Source organism: Nothobranchius furzeri, chromosome 1 (assembly GCF_043380555.1).
Source record: "Nothobranchius furzeri strain GRZ-AD chromosome 1, NfurGRZ-RIMD1, whole genome shotgun sequence".
Taxonomy (NCBI): Eukaryota; Metazoa; Chordata; class Actinopteri; order Cyprinodontiformes; family Nothobranchiidae; genus Nothobranchius; species Nothobranchius furzeri.
The window spans coordinates 81812203-81818036 of NC_091741.1; positions in this window are offsets into that span (position 1 = coordinate 81812203).

Here is a 5834-nt window from a genome sequence, read left to right on the forward strand (position 1 = left end):
TAGATGGATGGCACCTGTTGGGTTATTTTTAAATTCCTTAACCCTTAAACCTGAAATGAACACACACAGAGAGGAGGGAACTCGTTTTACGCTGTGTGGTCAGAACAGCGGAGGGAAGACATGGCACAAACCCCTCCGGGTCTCCGCCATACCTTCTCTGCCCCTCTCTGTCCCACAGTAAGTTTTATTGAAAGACAGGGCGAAGAACGCGGGGCCTTCTTAAGTTACAGAGTTACAGGCTCATCTCCAAGGATACCAAGCACACACAAACAACGCACACACATCACATTCCTAAACTGCTCCGAAGACATTCAGGTGGAAAGCTGTTTAACGTAGGGAGTAAACACAAGCCACATCTCCCTCATATAAAACCAGGTGCATTCAGTGAACATTCTATTTCTCATGGGAGTGTAACCCGATAACACAGAACAGCATGATCTGAGGAAGGTCGTTGTCCTCCCTGTTGAGACGGGAAAGCTGGCACAGGGTAACCCTTTGCATTTAATGAAGCAACAGGTGTTTTACTTAAAAAGGCAATTATGATTTTTAAGCAGTAATGTCAACGAAAACCACTTTTTCCCTATCAGCACCCTCACTTTTAATATCTTCAAGGTATTTTGACATGTATTTTTAAAAAGACGGCAACACCTACAGAATAAATATGTAAAGAGGCAGGGAGGAAAGCAGACCAGAATTAGACTACCTAGTTCTTTTCTTCCTTTAGTTCTTAAGAACAAAAGAAAAAACCCTAAAAAGAGTGCAGACAGATTCAGGAGCCTAATTTGACAGATCCTTTGTTTCCCTCCATAAGGCAATAAGTAAAGAGCATCACAACATTCTCAATATGATATTGAAATGAATCCAAGATCAAATTAGAGCAAGGAATCAATCAGTAACAAGTTGATACATAGGTTCCTGATCCTATTTTCTGTACATACGGCAGCATAAATCATTGGGAACCTCATTAAATGCCCAACAAGCTTGAGGTAATTTTCCCAGGAGACATCTCAAAGCCCTCAAATCCACGTGTCTGTCTCTGGCCTCAGAAGGGCCTGCCAGGGCAGAGGAAATGAGAAAGAGGTGAAGTCAGAAAGAGAGAGGGATACAGACAGGATCTGATGGAGGGTTTTCAGGATGGAGAAACGGATGACTGTGTCTTGAATTATGAGCTTTCTCTTTGGCCACTGATAGTTAACCATGAAGCGTCACAAATGGAGTAGTCGCCCTCAGCTCCAGCCTTCTCTTACCTATTATGTCCTTCACTGTGCTTTTATTGTCATCATGTTTCTTGCAGAATTGTGTTTTATTAGTGTGTCTTAGCACATCACCCAGTTAGTCTTATGGTTAAAAGGCTGGGGGGTGAAAAAGGGTCAAGCATAAAAAAGGTTCTACCAAAAACGCTGCATTTACTCAAAATAAATAGTGTCAGTTACTAACTTACATATATAAAAGGCAAGGCAGCTTTATTTATGTAGCACATTTCATACATAGAGGCAATTCATTGTGCTTTCCATTAGCAAGAATAAGAACATTAAAATCAATGTGACAGAAAATGAAAGTTAAAAATTAAAAAGAAACCAAGTCAAAAGGTGAGCAAATACAGTGCAGAAGGTGCAGCATAAGAACATTTATTCAAAGACTAATGAAAACATGAAGATTTTCAAATTTCATTTTAAAGTTACTAGATTTGGGGCACATCTTGAGAAGTTGAGTCCATCTGTGTGCAGCATAGTGTTCATGGTCCTGGATCCATGTCTGTTTATTTCTATCCATCTTTTGTGCTTTTGTTGTTTAGTGTTTATGATCCAAATCTTCTACTACACTGTGTTTAAAAAAAAGAATTAAAACATTGCAACGTATGTTTTTGGATCAAAACTTCCCTCATGACGGTTGAGTTTATTAACTTTTCAGTTGACTTTTATCAATTTTCACTTGCTGCTTTAACCTACAAACTGCTTCATTTTAAGATCATAGTCTGTGTAAAATGCCCCTCTGATGACTCTAATCTTATGTTAGACAGCCCGGTTTTCCTCACTGCAAAAAGCTTCTCACTATCTTAGCTGAGATGGGTGTCTTGGCGGGAAAAAACACTTTAAATGTGGAGAATAGTCTTTTTATTGCACAGACACCACAACAATATCGTCAAATATGTTGGATAGATCAAACATAATCCCAGGGATTAAAGAGAAATAAAGCAGGTCTCCACAATGAAGTTGTAAAATCTGAAGAATCAGTTGCCTTGTAGGGATTGTTTCTGATTTAATTATTGTTTGCAACAAGTTCAAATAATAGAAAAAGGAGCAATAAACACTTATTTTTAAAAGCCATTAACTGAGAGCTTGCGTGAAGGATCTGAACAAAGCTCCACCAGCCATAACCTACTGTTTACTTGTGCAATAAATCTGTAATCCTGTTTTTCATTACCGCGTAAATCTTGATTTGTATTTTGCAGTTCTTAATCTAAAAAAAATATTTTCTTTTCCATCCCTAATCTTGCTTTGAAATCTGTGCCTTGGACAGCTGGCTGTGCCTGACTGACAATCATTCAAGTTTTTGTAGTTTTTAAATCAAGCATTTCTCATTAATCCTCTTTGGTTCCGCGATCACCCAGGGGTTCAGATGCAATCATAGAAGTACAAAAAGCTCTCAGATGCCGGATCTTTACACTAATCACACAAATACTGTGTATGTTGGTGCCAAAACTATTTTTTAAACAAAATGAGTGGTTACAGTTTAGCTCAGAACACTACAAAACACAGGACAAACTGCCTCTGGGATTCATTTCAATTGGACTTTCTGTTTTGCAGTCAGCAAATGGGTTTCTTTGTCTTTTTGGTCATTTTCCTGGAAGCTGCAGCCATCCTGTTGTCACTAGTGACATGTCACACATTTCAGTACATCTGAAATTTGAATCTGCTTCCTAGAACAGAACAGTGGGGACAGGCATAGTAAAGGCTTTAAATTATTTCCATTTTTGTTAAACAATGTCTGTGAGCTGAAATATTTTGTTAGCTTCCAGTTAAAGAAGCAAGTGCAGGGTTGTTTAGTGAAGTTGCTTTGCTAAAAAGAGAAAAGAAGAAATCTGAGAACTGGCGTAACGTTTCTGTCTTTTTGAATGTCAGTTAGAAACTCAAGACCTCCTTCAGAAAACCAACCTTCATACTGCTGAGGTGTCGGCGCCGTTGGCTTCTGTACTTAAATTACTGTAACTCTTAGACCGTTAGTACAATCAATGTCATTCAAACGGATTCCGAAAGCTGACACCCTGCACTTTCCAGCACTTATTACTTGCATAGGGTAAAATTAGTAAAGGTTCTGACATAGTATTGAGCACTTTTGCCACATTTGTTCACATAGTTTTTTTTCAGCTGTAATTTGTTTCTTCAGCTGTGTTCCGAGGATTTTATTCATGTATTCGATTTGTGTTATATTTTTGTAGATAATTGGAAGGAATACACGCAGAAAATCTTCCAGCAAAAGAGGAGGATCCAAATGTGGACAGAATAGTTCTGCCATCACAACAACTTTTACACTCTGTGCAACAATTCACTTCCTGGATGTGCAAAGAATGCAACATTGGGCTTTGTCTGCAGATGGTCAGTAGTGAGGTGGTGCTAACAGCTAAAATTTGATTTCCTGTTTTTATTTTTCAGACACATTGAAATTTTTGATCATTTTCTGAGCAGTGAAGTTTCTCATCTCAACTGGCTGGGCTGCAGTACTTGATAAAAAGTCAAATGCGTTTAAAAAGATTCTACCCTTGACTCAATTTGCTTTGTTACATTGATGTTTTATCACTACTTATAACACTACCCTGAAGGAGTTCCGTTGTGTGGTGGTTGTGGCTAATGCTAATGGTTAGCCTCTACTTGCTGAGATGAGCTCTGCTGTTTTCTGGACGCTAAATCAACAACAGCCTTCCCCATCATGGGCCAAGATGAGAGAGTCTGTGAATGTTCATTTTCAATGTGAAGTAGAATTGAAAGGCTTTTCAAATCAAAGATTTTCACCATCTATTTTCTATCAGAAGCTAATGCAGGAGAAAGGTGTAGGAGACTATTTTGATGTTCAGCCTGCACGTTAATATCAGATTAACTGATCAAAAATAACAATCAAAAATGGTTTTCAGTGAATTTGGTCTTTAAAAGTCATAAAGTTAAAAACAAGTCACATTTCAGTTATATTGTGTTGCAGCTGGATTTTAATGATTTACTCACATTAAAAATGGAAACAGTTAGTAACTTGCTCTTGATTATAACAATTTTTGATTTTTAAACATTGATCTGCACATATGTAGTAAGCGGTATTTACAAATATGTGTAAGTAAATATGTTTGTTTTTGTTTTGTTTTTTTCGCAGACACTTGTACCCAAAGGGACTTTTGGTACCAATGCAGGGATCTTCCACGCATGTATGAGGAGAAGCACAGCCAGGATTTGAACTTGTGACCTTCTCACTGTGAGGCAACAGTGCCACCAAATGTGCCACCATGCATAACGACACTGTTATGGATACTAATTACAATAATTACATTCCCCATTTAAACCAGCTTAAAAAAACCTGTCCATCACCCCAGAGTCAAAGGTGATTTATTTAGGCAAATCCTGCATGTTTTATATGCAACAGAAAACTTGGTGCACAATAATGAATCACACCGCATTAAATAAGTTATAAAAATGCTAAATGGTGTTCCTTAATTCTATGTATAGTGTGCTATAAATCATGCAGTGGGAGTGTGGTCATTTTTAGCATGGCATTGGTGTGGGAGAAAAACAGGAAGTTAAATGGACCAAAAGCCCAACTATATCTAGAAATGAAAAAAGACAGAATGACAAAATGTTATAAAATATAAAAACTCAACAAAACCAAACTCAGAAATGATAAACTACACTGCCCTGTGGTAGTGTGGTGTCTCTGAATCCACTAAAGGGAATGGAATAACGTGATGTCTGCATTATTTATACACATAGCAGTTCAAACTACTCCCAAAAACGGCTATCCAGCAGACTGCAAGACAGGCAAATTTCTGTTGGGCATCACCGTAGAAAAAAGAGAAAGGAGAAGAAGAAGCTTATAGTTTGACTTAATCATGGAGCTCTCCTTACTCAGCAAAGCTGAGGGTGGACTACGAGTCACTGAGCAGACTGACAAAATAAACAATCACTCATCTTTTTTTCACCTCCTTGATGCACCAGTTTGTTTCACATCATTCATGTGGGATTCTGCAGCAGGGAAGGGCTACATGCAGCACTCTAACTCTGTGTCCATTCTGGTGTCAGTTTACTTCCTGTTCCTAATTCCAAAAAAAATCCAATGACACTTTCCTGCTGTTAACGAAAGCCAGACTCTCAGTATTTGTCTCAGTGTGAAAAAGGGTTTAAAAAGCTCTAACGTGAATGAACGAATAAACGAACAACCCAATCAATAAACGACCGACTGAATAACCAAACAACCATTCGACCAACTGACTGACCAAAGAAATTAATGAATAACCGATAGAACGAACAACCGACCATCCAACTGAATGAACGACCGAACGAATGACCAACTGAATGAACGACCAACCAAACGAACGACCATCTGACTGACCAAACGACCAAAGGAATGACAGAACGAACGACTGAACGGCCAACCGACCATCCGACTGAATGAACGACCAAACAAACGACCAACCAAACAAATGAACGACCAAACGAATGACCAACTGAATGAACGACCAACCAAACGAACGACCATCTGACTGACCAAACGACCAAAGGAATGACAGAACGAACGACTGAACGGCCAACCGACCATCCGACTGAATGAACGACCAAACAAACGACCAACCAAAC